A 23,866-nucleotide genomic window follows, 5' to 3' on the forward strand; every position below is an offset into this window, starting at 1 on the left:
TTTATAATCCGTATATAATATCCGTATATAACAGAATCTATATCTACGAATTAAGATCCGTATATAATAATTTGTATGTAAATGACATTTTTCTTGTAGTGCAATCAAATAATTAATAAGCATTAAATTATCAATTCAAACATTCAATCATACATAATTATTCATATTCAACCTACAAAAAATTAAAAATTAACAAAATGAAAATTAATAAACAAAATAATACGAACCTGGGAGCGTGAAAAACCACAATAATGGAGAAGATGGAACAACTTGTAGTCTGAAACGGAACAAATTTAAAAGAAAAAGCACAATACCTGTAAAAAAAATACAACAAAATGTAAGTTTCATAATCTGAATCAATGAAAAAACTTATAAAACAAACCCATAAACTAAAAAAAAAAACGAAAAAACTCCGACAACCAAAGCCAAATTTGATCGGATACAAACGTACATGATGAAAAATGAGGAAGAAAATCCTTCTACAGTGACAACGGCGGTGCAAGGTGGCGTAAGGAAGAAGGAAGAAAGGTCGCGGTGGCGTAGAAGAAGAAGTTGGAGAGAGAAATCGCAGGAGAAGAAGAACTGTTCGCGCTTTCGCGAATTTTTACCCTGGACAAAGGCTACTACCTCGGTTCTAAATGAACCGAAGCAGTAGGGGGGATACTACCTCTGTGCTCCAGACAATCGTGGTCTATAGTCCCCAGAAAAATATTTAAAATTAATTTTAAATGGCATTTTTGAAAATTTGATTAGGCATTTTACCTCGGTTACGCGCCCAACTGCGGCAAAAGAGGTTTATTACCTCGGTTCCCTAGCAACCGCGGTCAAAAACCAATAAAATATATATATTTGAATTATTTTACCAAGTTAGGAAATCTGAAAAGACATTAGGAAGTGGGTCTATGGCCTCGGTTCTGCAAGCAACTGAGGCCATATACCCTTTCACAAAAATCAGTCATTTAAAACGTTAGAGTGCAGGCGGGAATGTCAATAGGGCCAGGGGTTTTTGGCCTCGGTTCTGTGGACAACCACAGTCAAATCCCCTGCACAGATATTTGGCAGGTGAAAAGTCTTTTATTGTCAATTATTGCAGACTTTATGGCTTCAGTTATGAGGGCAACCGAGACCGTATACCACTTATGGTCGCGGTTAAAATAGAACCACGGCATACACGTTAGCAAAAATTTCAAAAATATCACTGTATCAGTTTATGCTTCGGTTTTATTCAACCGAAACATAATAGGCGCGTTAAAAACTCATATTTTTACTAGGCTTTTTTGTCTTTTATTACTCTAGTGAGAAAATCACGAGTTTGGTTTATGTCAATAATTGCACATCAAAAAAATGCACTCCAATAATTGCATGGAAAATACGACTAGGTAGACTTTGACTCTTTCTGAATGAGTATAGATATTTTTCTTAACAAAGACTTCAAAAATAATATGTATATTTCTTATAAATTTAATTTATGTCAAAATAGTTTTAATTTATAATTGTTTATATTTTTATAAATGTCTATAAAGAAGTTTATTTAAAATTATATTCAAATTAATTTTTTTGGATTTAAATTCTTTCCCTTTCGATCTTTTTTTTTTCTGGATCTTTCCAAAGTATCTGAAACCTTAGCTTGATCTCTCATAATGATAAATCTATTTTTTTCTTCTATTAAATAGCTAAATATTCAATTTTGTTTTTTTGTATATTTTTCATTTTTAAATTGTCTCTTTTCTTTTCTCATCAACATGAAATATGACTACAAGAGTGCATCATAAGCGGTCTTCCATTATTCCTACAAATAATACAAAGTCATTTTGCTTCACTTTACTTTCATGCCAGAAAATACAATGAAACTACTTTCTCTCTCAAATTGCCGACACAAATATTCCATGTTTTATCTACCTTGAAACTTTATCATCTGTAACTCATCCGAACTTCTTTTCAGCTATTCTCAATTTGGTACTGAATCAGCATGAAGACAAATACTCCATGTTCCTAATTCTGTAGTGAATAAGCATGAAGAAGATCACTCCTTCTCAATTTCTCTTCCTTTCACTCCTTCTGCTATGCTTCACATCCCTTGCTTTTGGACAAAATATCACTCACCCAGACGAAGGTACGAAATGTGTGTGTATATATATATATATATATGTAGAAAGTTATTTGGTGATAGCCCTTTGAAATTTGGTTATTTATAGTGAAAGCTCTGAAAGATATAGGCAACATCCTTGGTAACAAGAACTGGGATACAAATATAGATCCATGCAGTAATAAACCTCCCTGGAATGTAACTCCGGTCGGTGAGAAAGCCAACACTGTCAGATGCAATTGCGCTATCCCCGATGACACCTTCTGCCATGTTGTTTCAATGTAAGTTTCTTTATTTAAGCTATTCCCTTTCCTGTCAAAGTTTGAGACTTTTTCACCAGCTTTGATCTTTTAGACCTATTTACATCTGAATTGGTTTGTGCAATTAGTTATATTGAAAATTTCTCACATATAAAAAATTAAAAATATTATTTTAAAAAAAAAAGTTGAATTCAATCCCTCTTCAGAAGCTCATCTTGTGAACTGAGTAAGACTCATAAGGTGAATGAGTTTCTTTCTTTCGACACTAAGTGGTCCTTCAATCGTTGTTGATCTTCGTTTACGCTCATTAGGAAGAAAACTGTGTTTGTGCTCAATGGATAACAGGAATTAGTGAAGACCCATTAATCAACTAAAGTTGCAATACTTTATGGTAAAAATTACTTATGATAAATTGATATACTAGTTGGGCTGCAACCCCACATTATATAGTGGAATGGTTTTTTATGCATCTCCACGCATTTCTTCATGTAACTTCATATTCAGAAAATAAAATTTTTCAATAAATTATAAAATTTATTGAAATTTTTAAAAAATTCTTTAACAAATTTTAAAATCTGTTAAAATTTTTTTTTGAAAGTTTCAATAAATGTTAAAATTTATTAAAAATTTGGAAAATTTTTCAATGAATTCTTTTTTAACCAATTTCAAAATTCGTTAAAAAAAATAAATTGTAAAATCTTTTAAATGTACAAAATAGTTTTGGAATCAAAAAAGACGTAGAAGTATAGGAAAAAATGTGGGTAGGTGCAGTATGACTAAATTGTGAGCTATTATAATCTGTTCCATAGTTTATATTAAATTTTTTTATTATTGTTTTATATTGTTTGTATATGTTCGATATGATTAAACATTTTTTATTCATTTTTTATTATATTTTATTTTATAATTTATTTCAATATAAATTTTGTAGTTTATTTATTTGTATAATAAATAGTAAATTATTAGTCTTTTAAGTTTTTTTTTAATTATTATACTTGCAATGAATCCTTAGTTTTGTAAAATACTCAAATTTGGATTACTAAATTACAAAAGACTTTATAATTTTGTTGTCACCTTTTCTAATTTATACGTGTCGATCCCACAAATATATTAACTCAAAAGTCTTGTGTCATCCCAACTCGCTTTCTATAAATATAATGTGGGACGATAAATGTAGCGTAAAAGTTAGAAGACTTATATGTGCTCGTTATTGTTTTATAAAAATATTTATAAAACAAAAAATAAAATTATATTTTTATAGTAAATAAAAATTGGTTTACATAGTTTTCTTAAACTAATTTGGACAAGAAAATTATGTAAAAGAAATTATGACAAATATTTATGCAAAAGTTAAATTTAGTAATGTTTTGGATTTCTTTATGCAACTTTTACACTTGTATTAGTTTCTAATATCAACATCAATGTTAAGTCATTATTTGGTAGAAGGAAGAGAAGTGTGGGGATAAAAATGAATAGAGAAGAAATGATAAGAGGTAGAGTTGAAACATATTACGTTGAAGTGAAATAAAATAAAAAGCATGGATGATGAGCTGATAAAGGTATTTTGTTAGGAAGAAAAAGGAAATTGGAATGTACTGTTGTCACTAGTGCAGTCAGGGATAACGACAGTGGTTGTTTTCCACCTTTGACAATGGTTCCTCAACCGAGGCATATATAGGCGAGGCAAAAAGTCCAGACTTATATATCTCGGTTACGAACCGAGGCAAAAAGTTGAAGGATTTCGTCTCGGTTCATATATACCCAACCGATGCAGTACTTCTTTTTTTTTTATTATTTTTTACAAGGCTTTATGCCTCAGTTTCCTGTGAACCGAAGCAGTAGATGTGCACATACTACCTCGGTTGAGACCTGAACCGAGGCAGTATGGTCCTTTTTTTTTCTTTTTTTGCCTGACTTTATGCTTCGGTTGGGTCCTAAACCGATGTCGTAGGTTGCTTTTATGCTTCAGTTATTGCCACAACCGAGACATATTTCCCTGTCTTTTTTTTTTTAAGAACAGGTCTGTTTCTGCAACATTCCCAACTACAGAAACAGACCTGCGTATAATTTTACAGCCAGAACAGTCCAAAATAATCCTAAAGCGTATATTTTGAATGAAAATTATATTAAAACATAAATACATTTAATGTAATCATAAATCAACTTCTTAGAAGCATAAATCAATCCAATGTATAACATAAATCAAGTTTGAAGCATAAATCAATGCAATGTACAAAGTTAAACTAATAATAATGTAGAAAAGCATAAACCAACTTAGAAACATAAACTTAGAACTTACTATATCCTAATATCTACTCATACTATTATATAAATGAATTACATATTTAGCGAGTGTTTTCCTCACAGGTTGAAGTGACTTCTCTGGAATTGGAGCAGTCCTATTAAATCTCTGCATAAAACACAATGATTTCAATTAGTGTATATGAAATCTTAACTATAGAGAAAATAAAATTCAAACCTAAATATTACCGTTTTCCATCCACTGGTGTAATGTGCACGAATAATGGTCATAATCCAAAACATGACGTAATAACCACATTGATGAAGATTTTCTTTGGCAAGTGTACCAAATCGTTCAAGTAATAAACCGTGGTAAGACCAGGTATCGTTTTCCCAAGAGACTCGTAATACTAGAAAATTGTGCGATTAACAACTCATCTAGACTCAAGAACAACTCATCATTTAAGAATATGTGCAAAAAGATAAATTCACAAGTAATTACAAGGTTGGACTTTTGGTAATGAAGATACTTGGAAATGGAAAAGACTAGAAATGGTATGAAATGACATTGTTAAAGTTAGTTTTCACCAATGCACTCTTGTGTATAACCAATTTCATCTCCTCTCTATCAATTTACTAAAGTCAATCCACTAAAACACTCTAGCCCTAATCCCTTAGGTGAAAGAGCCTAGGTTTTCCTTATCAAACTCCAATCCCTTGGGCAATCTAACAAGCAAACCCGCATTAAAGAGCTAGGATCTTAAGACAACATGTGAATCATCTTCCATCCCTAGAATCAATGACCACAAAGACTCTTGTTTCAGTTCAAGGTTTCATCTTACGTCCCCATAATCCATGAAACCCCAAAATCAAGTCATGAACATTCCTATTACATGCAAGCTTTAAGATCGGAAACAAGAATACTAGCAATTGATAGAAAAGGCATATATATAATCAAATCATTCAACAAATACACAAGAATTCAGAGGCTACATCTATCCCCAACAAGATGGGTTTGGCTCTCCATTTCCATGGAGAGCCTTTAAGCTTACAAAATGGCCATGGAAGAAGATGAAGAACCCAAGAGGAAGAATGGAGTGTTCCCACGAGCCCTAGCAGCCCTCCAAGCTCTCCTCTGAGTGAGATGCACCTCCAAATAACCAAAAGACCCAAACCCCTTCGCGTTTTTGAGTTAAATAAGCTAAAATCTGCCACATCAGTAAAAGTCGCGCCCGGTCCCCCTCCTGGGGCGCCTGGGCGCAAGCTTCTTGCAGAAAGTGGCTCCTGGCCCCCCTCCTGGGGTGCCCGGGCGCGACTGGCGCGCAGAAATTGGCTTCTGTGCAGGTGGCGCTCAGCCCCCCTGAACCAGGAGGGCCCGACCTGACTTTTCAACACTGCATCATTTTCACTTTTTCTGTAGATCTGCTAGCTTCTTGTGGTTGGTTCAGCTCTATACATTGTTGGAGACTCTTCCAAGCACATTATTAGCTACAAAATAGGGGATTGTAGATGAAATTACATCAAAGTAGCCCAAAAACACAATTATTCATAAAACTAAGATAAATTAGAGGATTAAGCAAGTTACAAGCTAGAAAGGAGTCCATTTTGCTATTAAAATGATGCTTAAATAATGGTAAGAATTACCGTAATCACACATTCATATGACCCCATTTGTCTATTACACTACAATATATCATCATAATTATAAAATGTTAAGTAACATCATTTGAATGGAACCAAATGTAATAAAGTATGGACTAAAATACCAAACCTTAAGGACAACCCATGCAAGCTTTTTAGCTGTAGCAGTAGTTCTCCCAGGTAATGTCATATGTGTTGCAAGGGAACTATTAAAAAAATTTGCTTTAGCATACATTTATATAGCAAAGAAAGTTGAAACATTGAGGTTCTTACCAATCTACTATATGTCTAAGAGGGTTGGGAGGAGACTTGTGCAATGAACAAAACCAGATAGTAGTGTTCTCCGGTATGGAGATAACAAGTAGCTGCTAATGACACCTGAAATTGGTAATAACTTAATTGTCATATACCAAAATTAATAAATGAAACTTTAAAGTTAACAAACTTCACTTACCCAAGTATATAAGGGAGAAAATATATCTCCTTCCCCATTCCAAGGTGGTGATGTATGTTTGGATATCATCAAATTTATTTCTTTCATGAGTCATAGAGGGGTCAATGAACCCATATACATCGTTGAACCCTTTCTTGTTACTAACATCAAACATATACCTAAAATGAAGAAATAATCTGACATAAGTAACTTGATAAAAAAAATAATTATATAAAAAAGTTCTCATAAACTTACATCATCCATAGCTAAATGAGTGTAATATTAATAACTTCTCTCCCCGACGCAAGCTCCCTAACATCTTGCTGATGCAAGTATAATGGGATCTGAGCTTCTCTTCTAAATGTAGTAGAATCCCAGTGTACGGTCATTGGCGCATCTGAAATGATTTTAGCAAGCTCGTCTAATGTACCAAGAGGGTCATCCTCAGATAAATGAGTCTTGTTCAGTGTAGGACTTCCCTCTTGACCTATTTGTTGTTACATGAAAAAATGTTTATGTTATAACGTCAATTAGAAGTAAATATTAAAATTGAGAAGTATATAGTACGAGTGTTTACCGGGGGATCAGATACATCACCAACCAAATGTCTAGGCCAGGCGACAAAGGACTTAAATGCCTCTTCCACAATGAAGAACTCATCTGTAGGCACAAGAAGAACAACATCTGGTACGACAACTTCATCCACCGTGACCTTGACCTCATCTTCTGCAAGTTGTACACCATGCACTATAGTGGTTGTCTCATAAACTATACCACGAGCCACTAGCATGGTCCCAGTATCAGAGAGAATATATAACTGAGTACAACCGAAGCAGTAGTTGTACATCAGAACAGCTAGAAGGCGGGGCAGTCCCATCTGGCAGGTGGAGCAGGTCTAGGCAGAGTTTTACGCCTCGGTTTAGCTTAGAACCGAGGCAGTAGCAGGCTTTAGGCATCGGTGTCGGGGCAGCCGAAGCATATAGGTCTATACACTTCGGTTTCTATAAAACCGAAGCCTATATAGCGTTTTCTAATCTTTTTTTTACCCGTGTGTGTCCCAAAGTTATTTTTTATTTTAAATTATATATTCAACTTCTTATTTTTCTGGAAGTACTTCTAGAAAAGCAAAACAGAGGAAGATAAATAAACTAACTTTTTCGTATTATATATAAGTTAATTTGTAAAAACTCTTTCGCATAAATATTTTTATTTTAAATTTCAATTTATAAGAAAAACTTATTTTATTTTTCTCTCTTTTATTGTTCTATTACGGAAGGAGTTCTAGACAAGTTATCTACACACATCCTATAAGTTCTCATGTGTGTACGTTCTTTATGCCATTTTCATTGATTTATGCGTCTATGTGCATATGGGTATGGTTATGTCCAAGAATCGATTACAAGTAGTCCATAAGATTATGAAGGCGTAACCAAGATCATTTAGTTTTCTTTTGAGTTTCTTGAAACGATAACCAATTTGATTAGATTACCATTATAATTATTTTTTATTTATTTAACTTGACAGTCTTAAAAATATAAATTATAAATATTAAATTAATAAATAATTTCATTTATAAAAAAATATAAATTTAAAGTTTATTACATTACAATTTTAACAAATTATTACTTACAACAATGTATTCATTGATAAACTCAAATATATGGACACATTTTTTTAGGGATTTCACTATTTAATTTACTAACTTTGGTTAGTAGCAATTTACCCTATTAATATATATTTTTATCGATAACTTATCATTATAATTACTGACTGTATTTTGTTTGTTTGTAAGTTTATTAGTAATTTAGACAACAAATTTTTTATCCAATTATTAGAGCTTTTTGTAAGAGAGATAAGTGAGAAGAAGAAGAAAACAAGAATATAAGAACAGAAAGAGGAGAAGAGTAAGAGGTGGAGTGGAGGAGGAGAAGGTGACTTATTGACTACTCAATGGTCATGTGTTGGTGGCTAGGTGGTAACGCGTTGGCAACTTGGTGGTGAAGCGATGTCGGCCTAACGATAACATACAAGCGTGTTGGTGATGTGATGATGAAAGGTGCAATGGTGGTTGCTAGAGTTAAAGAAAAAGGTGGAGGAAGAAGAAAAGGAGGATGATGAGTTGAAGGTGTCATTGGTGGTGTGACAATGGCGACGACTTTACTTGGAGAAAAGGAGGAAGAGAAGAGGAAGAAGATGAAAAAATAAGGAAAAAAGAGAAAGAAGAGGAGGAGAAAAAACGACTCAATCACATATTTTATCACGTATTTACCAACGGACACTTACCGACAAATTTGTGGTTGTTGATAATTACGGATGAATTTCGCCATCTATCGATAAACTTTACCGACAAATTTTTTGAGGGACGATAGTCCATTGGTAAACTCGATTAATTGATGGATTTTTTCTATTACCGGAGAATTAGGTCATTCGATAATATGTGATTTTCTTGTAATGCTAATTGATAAATAGGGATGGCAAAAGGGTGGGAAAGGATTAATTTCATTTATCTCATACCTATCCCAGAAAAATATTTCGTCCCCATCCCCACCGGATAACATGTATACCTGTAATTATGTTTTATACTCGCTCTCTTAGTATTTCAGTATCTATTAGAGGTTGATTTCACTACTTTTTCAAAATAGGATTCATCATTGGTTATCTAAAGATTATTGTTTAATTAATTATTATCTTAGATTTTCTAATTAATCATGTAAATTCTCAATTAATTTGTTGGGATTGTCACTTTTAATCAAAGTACATTCTCAATTAAAAACAAGAACTTTGTAGATTAATTATAGTAAATTTAATCAAAGTACATTCTCAATTAAATATTACTATGCCTAATCATGTTTATTCTTTTACCTCTTATATCAAGTAAAAAGCTAATTAACCAAAATACATTCTTCATTAATTTTTGTTAAAGTTTTTACCACTAATCAAAATACATTCTCAATTATTAGATAAAACACATTCAATTACATGAAAGTTTCTAACTTTAATCAAAGTAAATTCTCAATTAAAAATAAAACCCCTTGGACTCATGATTGGTATGTTATGTAGATTTCACACCATGATAACTTGCATAATGTAAAAATCATTACTTTTACTTGATTAAGAAACAAAAGACAGATAAAAATAAATCACAAGAATAAAAAAGAACAATCCAATTTATTCATCTAACCTCATAATCCAATTAAGAAATTACATCAGAATCAACCTAGAGGCTTAACACTCCATGAAATAACATGAAAAAAAAAGAAGAGAGGGTGAAGAACATTAGAGAAGAGAGAGGACAAAATTTGAACCTCCAAAGGATTCCTAAGCTCCACTAATGTGTGTTCATAAGTCTTTTTATATAAAAATTGGATTGAGCTTTGTTTCATGTTTTTCTATTGTTGTAATCTTCTTTATGATAATGTAATTTCCTCCAATTATGTTATAAATAATCCAATATCTTCAAGACATATTTGATTGTTGTGGAGATCTACAAATATCTGAGAAGATATTTGCTAGATTAAAAAAAAATTTGGCAAATATTATCTTTTGATATTTATTATATAGTTAAATAAGGTAATTATTTAACAATATCAACTAAAATATTTTAAGATATATTTTTCCTAAATTATCTTTAATTATAAACATTTATCAATTATCAAAGCTTTTTAAGTAGAAAAAATAGAGAAAATCGCAAGATCCAATTTTTGTTGCATGTTGTTTCTTTTTTACTTAACCAAATTTCTTCACTTTTTCATGATATGTTTGGATTGACTTCTTATGGTATTTGATAATTTTCTATTATTGGATTTATCTTTAAGATGTCATGAAACTTTAACCAAATTATTTTCACACCTTAATAAGCTCTACTTAGCTATACCTGCACTAATACACCTCAAAATATCCAAAGAACATTCATGCAACTAAAAAGCTATTTTTAACATGTTTTTGTGTCTCATGTTAAACAAACTCAATTATAACACTCAATTAAAATATTCTATTAAAGTACAAAAACCAATTAAGAATTCAATATTAAAGGTTAAAGGAGGGCATAAAAATGCCCTCATCAATATGCTAAGTCCAAAATACAAATATGGAATAGTAACAAACTAACTAAAGATAAAAGATAAAAATAATATATCTAAGACTCTCCTTCAAGTTGATACATACAAATCGTATGTACTAAGTTTATTCTTAATATAATTAATAAAGACAGTGAAAATATCTGCTTCTACACTCGAGTGACACCAAATTGTTAATGATTTATGAAGACGACATAGAAGACGAAATAAAACCAACCAAAAGGCTCTTCCTATGCAAAAAACAAGGGAGGTTGCTCTATATAACTCTCTTCTTTTAAATGGTCGCTGAAAAATACATTGTTGATATCTAATGGATAAAGAGATCATTATTGAAGAACCACCTGAAGAAAAAACACTAGAAAAGGGTTGAATAGTGGTAGTGGATAAAGAGATCATTGTTAAAGAATCACGTGAAGAGAAAACACTAGAAGAGGGTTGAACAGTGGTTGAGATGAAAGATATGTGTTTCCTTGTCGGAAATGTTGAACCCCACTTCTTGACATCCTTGATTAATAATCCTTCAAATGATGGAGATGGAAGGGTTGTTCCTTTTACTGTTTTGTCTTGTCTCTTGTAGATCTAAAGCAAGATACATGTCACCGAAACGACTTGCACATTTACATAATTTTTTAACATTTTGCATGAGGCAATTAAATTTGTCTAGTTACGTTAAAAAAACCTAATAAACACTTACGTTGGTTGTTAGAATTGTGACAATTACACTTTTACAATGAAGTCATACTGGAATTTTCAAAGGGAATATGTAACTTTTTGGAACATATAGAGTGTCAGAACTGGTTGCGTTGTGACAATATTTTGTTCATGTATTATCCCCATTTTGAAGTTGTGAATCTTAAATGAATTTCACTGTTCTTGAATTTTTGTTTTATAAGCTTTATTTGTATAATATACATGAATGTATAAGGGTTTTTTGGTTAATTTTTTTAATGATATAACTCAAAAGGGAAGTTAGCAAACGCACTTTGTGGAAAGTCTGATGTTTCACATAAGTAAAGAAAGGGAAACAAGCGATATTTCAAAGAGTTCAATTTTCAGAGACAAAATTACTATTCATGATTCATGGAACCCAAAATAACCTCTAGTTGGAACAAATTTGAAAACCTCATTTATTCAACCATCAAACCTTATACGTGAATATATAGAGTAGTTTCTCTGATTTTTATTTTTTTAGTGTAAGATTATTTATATACTGATGCGAGTTATTCCTATTATTTACCATTTTCAAGAGGTTGCTTTAAACTTGTATATTGTTTTGTAAGATAGTGTATGGATAAAAAAAATCAAAGAGATTTCAAAGAAAAAATCAATAAAATTTTGATATATGACATCTTAAAAAGTCATTAATGTCAATATAACACAATAGATCAAATTAGTTCTATTTAATAAAATACTATGACTTAATTAAATAAAAAATATATAAAAATCAAAATAAATCATAGACTTAATTATAAAAATTAAATTACTATTTAAATTTTTTAAAAAAATATATTATAGTTTATATAATTATGATGAAAAAAAAATATTTTTCATAAATGTTTTCTAATTATTTCCATTCTTTATTTTGCATGAATAATTGGCAGATTGTTGAAATCACAAAATCTTACAGGCACGCTCCCACCTGATTTGAAAAGGCTACCTCACCTTGAAGAAATGTATGTAACATTCGATTTCCTTTAATGACAATAAATTTGCTTCATTCACTCTCCTATCTTACTTTTTCTTAGTTTTTCTCAATTCTGTATGCATTTGTCACCAACTACAATATTATACAATTACTTTTTTCTAATTTTCTTTATTTTGACAGTGACCTCACTCTCAATTATCTTAGTGGCACATTTCCTGTTGCATGGGGTTTCTCTAAACTTCGCAATATGTATTCCTTTATTTTCTCTTCTCTACATTTCTTCGTTGTTCTACTTTTTCTTTAGTATTTTTTAATATATAATTTATAAATATTGTATTTATTTCTGAAAACATTTACCTAATTCATATCTTCCATTTCCATGGTAGTTCTCTTTATGGAAATCGACTCACTGGTGCTATCCCAAAAGAGATAGGAAACATCACAACCCTCGAAAGTTTGTAAGCTTTTGGCTATCCAAGAGTATCTTAATTTCCAACTTTTGAATTTTTATTGTTCATTATAACTTACTACTACTGAATATAGGGTCCTTGAATTCAATCAATTCACTGGAAATATTACATCGGATCTTGGAAACCTTTCTCACCTTGAAAGATTGTAAGCCATGCATTATCCAAAAACAAATTTCATTATGTTTGTAGTTTTTATGTATAATCTACACAAGTCTATATGGTTAATTAATATACAAATTACAATAAATATAACTGTTAAGATATATTTGATAAAAATTAATAAGTAGTTATCCAAATATCTTTTCCAAGTTTTTTATTTATCTCGAAAACCATGTTATTGACAAATTCATTAATGCATTTATATTATTCCAACAGGCATCTTACTTCTAACAACTTCACTGGAGAACTTCCTGAAACTTTGGCTAAGCTTACATCATTGAGAGAGCTGTAATTTTTCATTTTATTGCCATTGGTTAATTTGAATTTTGTTGCTTTTTTAGCTTCTTTGAATTTTATTTCATTTTCAATTTCCATTGTTAACATGCAGCCGTCTTAATGACAATAACTTCTCTGGAAGGATACCCAGTTTTATTCAAAGATGGACAAATCTTGAAATATTGTAAGAACACTTTGATGTTTGAATTAAAATGTAATTTTTGTCATATTTTAATTAATATTTGTTGAATTGTATATTTATTGTACAGAGAAATTCAAGGCAGTGGTTTAAGTGGGCCAATTCCTTCTGAAATTTCATTTCTGCAAAACTTAAATGATTTGTAAGTACAATGTTTCATAAAGTAATCATGATTTAATATTGTCAAACCATTTTCTTATTTTCATCAAAATATTGAATGCAGGAGAATTACTGATTTGATTAATGGATCAGATTCCACTTTCCCACAAATTAATAATATGACAAAGTTGAAAACACTGTTAGTGAGTTAATTAATTGCCTTTTATTACTCTTTTCTTTCTTTTTTTCCCCAGTAGTGTTAATCTATTTTTGCTGCAAAATTCACAAAATTGATATTGTTTTGTAGGATACTAAGGAATTGCCAAATTAATGACGAATTACCTCCATATCTTGGAAGCATGACAAACATTGACAATCATAATATGCAAACCTTGTGAGTGTTTATTCATGCAATCAATCTATTTCCAGTGTGAACTCTTCAATGTAATTTAGTATTGATTTATATGCTAAAATCCTAGCTATTTATTTGAAATAGTCTATCAAAGTAATTTCAGCTAAGTTAGCTTCATAAATAGTTGACCTATGTTTTAGCCAGATTAAATATATTCGTCAAATATCTTAATGTTCACTAAACAAATATATATCAATATTTTATTATCATTTTCTTGACTTGTTTTGAGTGATATTTCTTTCAGAGACCTAAGCTTTAACAAATTAAGGGGAGAGATTCCAGAGACTTTTGAAAACCTATCAAAAGTGGGCAACGTGTAAGTTAATTTTAGTTGTTGTTTGGTGTGGATAAAACTTATATTATATACTGTTAAATATATTTTTGTAATGGTTATATTTTTCTGATGATTTTTATTCTTTTATCTTTTCTAAATCTAATAAATTTTTACATTATTTTCTTTACAATACTGTCTAAAAAATTTTACATTATTTTTACAATAATACGTGTTAGCGGCACCTAGGGAGCTAATTTCAGTTTGGACATTTGCAACAGCATTTTAATAACACCATTTCTTAATTTTCAAGAAAATATTATTCTTGTTTTAAGAAAAGGAAGAAAAGAAAAGAGGGTGAAATTATTAGCTTAGCATTTTTCTACTACAGAGTTTACTTTTCTTTTGTAATTATTTCTCAGATATTTCACTGGAAACCTACTTAGTGGGCCCCTACCAGCGTGGATAGCAGCAGTTAATTCTATGTGAGTTTTATTTCAAACCCTATTTTATGCTTTATAGATTTAAACAGTTTAAACATTCTTTGTTACTCATATAGTGTATTAGCTTACTTTTTTTTTTATATAAAAAAGAATAATGGAAATATATAATGAAATATTTGGGTACTTCTAAACCGTACGCAACACCACAGATTAAATGCGAATACATTTGTTCCCATTGATATAAATATTTATTTATATACATATGAAAAAATATAAATTTAGTTCTCGAATATTAGAATGATCAAATTACTGATAATATTATTAGTGAGGGTATAGCTGATTGTAAAATGACACAAAAAATAATTTAAAGAACAAATAAAAATATATAATTTTTTTATTAAATAAATATTTGAATCAGTATAATTTAATGAATATTATAAATAAATAATATGTGTGCCAGTTTTGTAAACATTAAATTTATTTATTTATAATATGTACATTTATTCAATATAATATATGAAGGTATTAACTATACAAATAATAAAATAAATATTCTAAATAAATAAAGTTATTTACTTTTAATATATTTATTTAAATCCATATTAACAAAATAAATGTCAATAATAAAAAAAATGAAAAAATATTAAAAATAAATAATATTAATATCGATTTATTAAATGCTAATTTTATTTATTTAAATAAATATTGGCTAAACAGACATTAAATATAAAATATATATACTAAGATTAATGTTTACTTAACAAACACTAATTTTATTTATTTTTAATATTTTATTTATTTAAGTTAACATTGACTTTTGCATATCTAATCATAAAAAATAAAATTTAGTATGGATTTAACAAACGTTATACTAAATTATGTATTATAAAACTATATATATTTTCCAGAACATGGACTGCAAATTAATTTTAATGTAAAGATTCAAATTTAAAGATAATAAATCTCCTCAATCATAATTTTTTTATATATGTCTTATTACATTCATTTTTTTTATTCACATTTATAAATTTCTTACTCATATTTCATCCATACTCATCTCTTCACTCACATTTGTCTCTTTCATCCACACTCAAAATTTTCATCCACACATATCTTATTTCTACATTTATTTTCCTTATTTCATTCATTTGCATTCTTCTTCTCATTCGAACTTAAATTACCTACAAATTCGATGGATAAGAAATTACCTATTGATCCTATTAGTAGATAATATTCATAGATAATTTATTTATAAGTAAGATTCATCGGTAAAATTCATGGATAATGTTAGTTAGGACCTAAGAATTTCTTATTGTAAATAAATAATATTCTAAAGGTACGAATTATATTTTTCAACTACCTTGGTGTCAGACATATTTTCACATTTTTGTTGGCGACTACCATCACCCGTGCAAAGTATTTTGTGATAGTTTCTATGAGTCATCTCAAGCATTTTTGTTTATGGAAAATTTATGCATAAACTTATTTTATTTCATTATAATAAATTAATTATAATAATTTTTTTATAATAAATATTTGTTTAAATAAATTTATTATAGTAAACAAAAATTAATTTATAATGAAATATAATTTTTTTTAATTTTTAATAATTATAATTATAAATTATTTAATTAAAATCATTTTATAAAAAAATTAATTTAATTACAAAAATAAAATATTTATTATAGAGATCTTTTATTAATTATGCAACAACTTTAATTATTTTACCTCCCATTGGTTTTTTCTTAGTTTCTGAATTGCACTTTACATGTATTTATAGAGATCTTTCATACAACAACTTCACCGATAAAAACTCCACCGTGGCATGCCAAGAGATTGCAGGAGTGTAAGAACTGTGATATTTTATCCTTTTTGTCTGTAATTTATCAAGATATTGTGTTAATCATGTCTTTTATGCCACAGGAACTTGTTTGCAAGCTTCCCAATGAGCCAAAAGTAAGTTATATATATATATATATGTACTCCTATTTTCTGAGTAAGGCAGCACCATTAAAGTTGGTTTGGATTAAAATCCAGTCCAGGTTTAGAAAAATATTGATTTCTTTTTCCGTAAATCAGTCTAAGAAGTGGCTTAAGGTTGTGGTTCAATGTTTTTGCTAACTTGTGTTTGGTCTGGTCTTAATATTCCTACAGTGGACCTGTTACTTGTCTGACAACAGCAAACTGTACAAGATGTAAGTTTCAGTATTTTCTTCAAGCTTTCTTACTGTTAAACAATATTATACTAAGTTTCAGTACACCATTTTTTCAAATATTCTTCTAAGTCTGTCTTGTAACAGCCTTTGACTATTTCCATATAAATTGTGGTGGTGGACAAGAGACAAGCAGTGAGGGTATACTATATGATGATGACGTGGATTCATCAGGGGCAGCAAGATCAGGGGCAGCAACATCTATAAAGCTCAAAGAAAACTGGGCATTTAGCAATACCGGTCATTTCTTGGGTGGTAATAATAAAGAAGACTATATTCAGCAAAGTCAAAAGACGCTTTCTATGACTGATTCCGCATTGTATCAGACAGCACGTGTATCTCCCATTTCCTTGACTTATTACGGAATGTGTCTGGAAAATGGAGAGTACACAGTATCACTGCATTTTGCAGAGATCATGTTCACTGATGATAACACATATAGCAGTCTTGGAAGACGTATATTTGATGTTTACATTCAGGTACTATAGCAGTATTTCTAGTGCATTTGCCTTCACTTGTAGAATTATTCAACGTTCAGACTCTGTATATTAAGAACTACAGAAGTCAAAATCCATTAAGGTTTTTCATGAAACTATTGCAGGGAAAGCTAGAATTGAAGGATTTCAATATTGCAAATGAAGCAGGAGGAGTTGGGAAGAACATCACAAAAAGAATTTCAACTACTGTTAGTAATAACTCTTTAGAGATTCGATTTTATTGGGCTGGAAAAGGAACAACTGCTATCCCATATAGATCAGTATATGGGCCTCTTATATCAGCTATATCTGTCACTCGTGGTAACCCACTTTGTCTCTGTCACTTTTTTCTTCCAATTTTCCATTTAAGCTATCAAATGACACCTATTGCTCTTCTGCAATTATTAGTAAACAGTTCCAGAACAGATTCAGGTGGCATGGCTATAGGGGTTGCAATTGGGATAGCAGTTTCTGCAATAATATTAGTCATACTGGTTGTACTTGCCTGGAGACTTCATATTGGCAAAAGAAATTCATTAGCAAAAGGTAATTATCTATAATAAAGTTACAAACTATAAATGGTGAAATATGTGTTAGTTTTGTTCTTATCTCAGATTTCAAATAGATTTTGACATTTCATTTCCATTAAAATCTTTACACCAAAATAGTATATGCACAACAGTATAAACTGTTTTTATAATGATCTTAAATCATAAACTACTGAGTGTAAGCTCTTCTTTTAATGATAACTATTTTTATAGTAAAAATCATTCGTAATTAGGTTAAAATGTAAACATTTTATACAGCATATTCACTAAATACAATTTGTTGTGATTTGTTTTAAAAAAATTGCATCGAATATTCCAGTTTGGTATGATTTTTGGAGATTAAAATAAGAGAAAAAAAGTTGTACACTAATAGCATAAAATAGTTTTTTTTTTTATCTTTCAATCTCAACCTCTTATGTGTGACACTTGTGATGAGTTTTATAATCATTGCCTTAATAATTATAGTATTAGTGATTTATAATTTGATAACAATGTATGGCAACCAAACTCTAAAAATAACACTTATCTTTATCAACATATTGATAAAACAAAGCATTTTTTCGAGATGTATAAGGTATCTAATTTTATTTCTATTCTATTATAGAGTTAAAGCATTTGAATTTGCAAATGGGATTATTTCCTATGCGTAAAATCAAAGTTGCAACGAATAACTTTGATATTTCTAATAAAATCGGGGAAGGAGGCTTTGGTCCTGTCTACAAGGTACCCTTCAATATATTACATAACTTCTCATAACTACTCTGATTGATCTATTGCAATTTTATAAATAATATATTACATAATACAGAAAACTTACAAAATTTTTGAACTATTTCGTAATTGCAGGGTACTTTATCAGATGGCACAAGAATAGCAGTTAAGATGCTTTCATCAAAGTCTAAGCAAGGGAACCGTGAGTTTATAAATGAGATAGGGTTGATTTCAGCTTTGCAACACCCTTGTCTTGTTAAACTTTACGGTTGTTGTGTTGAGGAAGATCAGTTGTTGCTAATATACGAATATATGGAAAATAATAGCCTTGCACATGCTTTATTTAGTAAGTATTTGTTTTCATAATCATCAAATATGGTTCCTTAATTTACTGTAACTTAGTTTTAATATTTAAATGACTAAATGGTATTGATGTATGAAGGAAATGAAGAATGTTGTATGCGATTGGATTGGGCAACCAGGTACAAGATTTGTGTTGGTATAGCTAGAGGTTTGGCTTTCCTACATGAAGAATCAAGATTAAAAGTTGTTCACAGAGACATAAAGGCTACTAATGTGTTGTTAGACAAAGATCTAAACCCTAAGATATCTGATTTTGGTCTTGCAAAGCTTGATGATGAGGATAATACCCACATAAGCACAAGAATAGCTGGGACTTAGTAAGTCGATTGCAGTTTCTAAAAATGTTATTTTTTATGATTTTTTTTTTTTAAAAAAAACAAACAACAATTGTTATGATAGTTCAGATAACAAAATTTAAACATGATTTGATTTAAGAAATTTGATATGAATATGGAATTGAATTATGCAGTGGATATATGGCACCAGAATATGCAATGCATGGTTATTTAACTGATAAAGCAGATGTCTATAGTTTTGGAGTGGTTGCCTTGGAAATTGTAACTGGAAAGAATAATACCATCCCTCGACCCAAGCAAGAAGCATTGCATCTTTTAGATTGGGTAACTTCTATTTTCTACAGTTGTTTGTGTCAATCAAATTATTCCTTGCACACTATATTTATGTTGTGTTACTTGGCATGTAATTCAACTTTTAGATATGATAATTTTACATGTTGTGTTACATTCAACTTGTGTCCTTAATAACTTTTTTGTATTTCAATTTTCTCCTTTTATTGTATTTTCACATGCTTGATATGTTGGATTTTGTTTGACAGGCACGTTTGTTGAAAGAGAAAGGGAATCTGATGGAGCTTATTGATGGAAGGTTAGGATCAAATTTCAATGAAAAAGAGGTTATGATGATGATAAAAGTGGGTCTTCTGTGCACAAATGCCACTGCAAACCTTAGACCTACCATGTCATCAGTACTTAGCATGCTTGAAGGAAAAGCTGTGATACCAGAATTTATTTTAGATTCATCTGAAATAATGGATGAAAAGAAGCAAGAGGTTATAAGACAATATTACTCTCAAATGGAAGAAACTGATAGCAGTGAAACCCATGGAAATAGTTCATCAAAAGATGGGCCATGGACTGCTTCGTCTTCATCAGCTGCAGATTTATATCCTCTTTCATATTGATTCTTCTTATTGGGAGAAAAGAAATTAGGAGGATGTTTTTTTTTTCTTTCACACTATTTTCTAAACCATAACTATGATATATATATATATATATATATATATATATATATATATATTATATATATATATATATATATATATATTATGTATGTATGTATTACGTTGAATTAGTTTATTATCATTGGTTTTGATTTTTATAATTCCGTTACTCGATCCGATTTTGATTGGATTCACAAATGAAAAATCATCTGTATGTAATTATATTATTCAATTCCTGAATTGAATTGAGTTTATATCTAAAGTACTTTTTGTACCAAATTATTTTAGATAATCTATATTATATTGGCTTTTCTATATAAAAAAAAAAGTATAAGATGGAGTGTCATACTAAACAAATTATTTTAAAATTTTATGTAACCTATTTTGTTAGTTGTTAAATGAACTGATAACACATATTACATTGATAAACTAATATCATATTATATCTATTCATTCAATATTCAATGTAATAAATTAAATTTAAAATAATCAATGTAATAGAATAATAGAGCCTTTTAGACTTTTTGATTTAAATCAAATTTAAAGTAATCGATGTAATATGTATTAATAATAGAATCCTTCTAATATTCTCTTTGATTCATTTTTATTATGTATATTTTTTGTTCATCTCTTCCTCTAATATTTTCTTTGTTGTAATTTTTTTGTCCACTTATGATGGTATATATTCCCCGTTATAGCCAAGTAGATAAAAAAGAGTTAAAGTTATCTTTGGAAGGAAGACTCAAATCTTATCATCTCATCAAGAATATGTTTATTTTGGATCTTATATTATGAGTTTAATAGTATAAGTTTTTTTTTGGATATTGTATAATAAGTTAAGTAGTTTAAAATTTCTTTTGAGCCTTTTGTTTGGGCTTTAGGTTTTTCGGCCCAACCCAAAAAATTAGAGAAAAAAATAAAATAAAATAAAATAAAATACAATACAATACAGCGAAAAAATAAAAATCCACTTTTTGGTCAAAGCTAGGTTCAAACCATATCTCTACTGCCATACATACAAGCAACACATAACACATAGCTTAATTTCACTAATATTATAACTATTTAATATCTATTTAAGTTATTCTTCTCGCTTATTTTTTATTTTCATATTTTTAATTTAAATAATTAGTTATTTAACATCATTAAAAATACGTAGATATTTATCTCATCACAACCATTAACATATAAGATTTCGATCACACGTTAAAAGATGTCTACAGTGAGAATCTTAAAGTGATCCTTGAAAAACGTAAGTTCTTCACCAAGCTCGTTTAAAGGTTGATTCTATAATTGTTCATAACTCTCAAACCAACTTCAGTGTAATTTCTTGCTATTGGAAAAGTCTTCGTTATCGTTTTACTTTCTCCGTTTCCATTCTAATCAAATACAATTAGCCGACATGGTAGACTTTGACATTTTATGAACCAGTTTGGATATTTTTCTTAACAAACACTTCAAAAATAAATATGTATACTTTTAAAAAAACTTAATTTATGTAAAAAAATAGTTTTAATTTATAATTTTTTGTTTATTTTTATGAATGTCAATTAGATTCAAATATTTCTTAGGGTTTAAATAACCCCTTTTATCATTTTTATGGACCTTTTCCAAAGTTCTTCTTTGTATATGTAGTCAATAATTTCATATATTTTTCTTCGACTAAATAGCCCAAAGTTCAATTCTACTTTTTGTATATTTCCTTTTTATTTTATATTCTCACTCTATATATAGATGACTACAACAGTAGCTTCATCTTACGTGGTCTTCTTCGATTACTCCTAGCTACTAATATTCCAAAGTCATTTTCTTGACTTTGCTTTTCATTGCCGAAGATACAATGAAACTACTTTCTCAAATTGCAAAGACAAATATCTACCATAAAACTGTATCATTTGCAATTCATCCGAACTTCTTTTCTAATTATCATTAACAGATTCAGGTGGCATGACTGTAGGGGTTGCAATTGCGATAGCAGTTTCTGCAATAATATTTGTCATTCTTGTTGTACTTGCTTGGAGACTTCATATTAGGAAAAAAAATTCATTAGCAAAAGGTAATTATCTAGAATAAAGTGACAAACTATAAAATGGTTAAATGTAAGTGGCTGTTTTGTTCTTTTCTCCTAGATTTCAAATAAATTTTACAAGAAAATAGGATATGCACAACAATATAAAACGTTTTTATAATGTTCTATCAATGATAAATTTTCTCATTTTGATGATAATTATTTTAAAAGTCATAGTAAATATGATTTTCAATTATCTGATAACGTAACAATTTTACACAACATATTCACTAAAAGCAATATTTATTTTCATTTAGTAGGATAATTTTTTTTAATGGATAAAAGATTTTATTCCAATAAAACACAATATTTTTTTAATATGTATGAAGTATCTAACTTTAGTTCTATTTTATTGACAGAGTTAAAGCATTTAAATTTGCAAGTGGGTTTGGCTTTTCTACATGAAGAATCAAGATTAAAAGTTGTTCACAGAGACATAAAGGCTACTAATGTGTTGTTAGACAAAGATCTAAATCCTAAGATACTGATTTTGGTCTTGCAAAGCTTGATGATGACGACAACACTTATATAATTATTTTTGTTTTGAATAAGTTGATATTTTGTTTTTAGTTTATATTAATGGTACTTTTTCAAGAAAAAATTTTCTATCTTTTTTTTCTCCTTTTGTTCTAGCAATGAATGGTATAATAAGCATGAGAAATTTTTATATGATAATAAATACTGAACATTATGAGAATTTTTATATGATAAATTAGTTATGATTAAGAATGAAGTCAATAACGGGTGCTGCAAATTATGAACAAAAAATGCATGAAATATGAATTTTGGTCGTTTCTTGTGATATCAATGATTTTTTCCGGTCTTTGAAAGAGTATTAAGCTGAGAGCATTATGAGATATTGCAATAAGTTTGTGTCACCTTCTATTAATTCTTTCTAAAATACAAGACTTCAATATTAATGTTTCTTAAATTATGTATTTTTGAATTTATATTATAATTGTCAATAAATATATTTTAATTTAAAATTATAAATAAAGTTAATTTTGATTGATTTTGTGTACTTTACAATTTTATATTTTATTTATTTTTTATTATAAAAAATAGACTTTATTAAATTAAAAAATTATGTATGTAAATGAACTATTATAAACGATTTCAAACCTTCACAAAATAATAATTGTTAACAGAAGAGGTTAACATCCTCAAAAAAAAAACTTTTACAATATAACTTTGATACCAAGAATTGTAAAAAACTTTTACAAATCGATTGTACCGACTCTAACCGTACGGGTTTAAAAAATATCGAAAATCGATTTACAGAAGATAAAACTTCTGCAAATTGAAAAAAAAAATAACATCCATTAATTAACACTTTTTTGTAGTGTTCCATTAAAGTTTTGTCCATAAAAAATGTTTCAAAGTGAAAGGAGTACTCAGACTAGTTTAAATTTTGAGTTCAACATGAGACTATTAAATATAAAAACAATGTTTATTATGAAAAACACTGTCATCTTTTGTGAATACAAAAGAGACTAATGCTCAAATCATTCCCAAAAGTCTTCTATTTCTTTAGTG

The 23,866-nt window shown here is 29.2% G+C and overlaps 1 pseudogene across 1 annotated transcript; it reads left to right on the forward strand.

Moving 5' to 3' along the window:
- Nucleotides 1-1,769: 1,769 nt before the first annotated feature.
- Nucleotides 1,770-20,251, forward strand: LOC124835554 (putative LRR receptor-like serine/threonine-protein kinase At1g07650; annotated as a pseudogene). Its single transcript, XR_015784666.1, has 24 exons — nt 1,770-2,113; nt 2,196-2,367; nt 12,339-12,410; nt 12,563-12,631; nt 12,769-12,840; nt 12,926-12,997; nt 13,228-13,299; nt 13,400-13,471; nt 13,557-13,628; nt 13,710-13,784; nt 13,893-13,979; nt 14,242-14,313; nt 14,691-14,753; nt 16,492-16,557; nt 16,635-16,667; nt 16,866-16,906; nt 17,012-17,403; nt 17,526-17,721; nt 17,809-17,946; nt 18,553-18,671; nt 18,795-19,005; nt 19,102-19,339; nt 19,492-19,642; nt 19,858-20,251. The product of XR_015784666.1 is annotated as a putative LRR receptor-like serine/threonine-protein kinase At1g07650 (transcript).
- The last annotated feature ends 3,615 nt before the right edge of the window (nt 20,252-23,866 follow it).

This window comes from Vigna umbellata, chromosome 3 (assembly GCF_029865625.1).
Source record: "Vigna umbellata cultivar VRB3 chromosome 3, Vumbellata_1.0, whole genome shotgun sequence".
Classification (NCBI taxonomy): Eukaryota; Viridiplantae; Streptophyta; class Magnoliopsida; order Fabales; family Fabaceae; genus Vigna; species Vigna umbellata.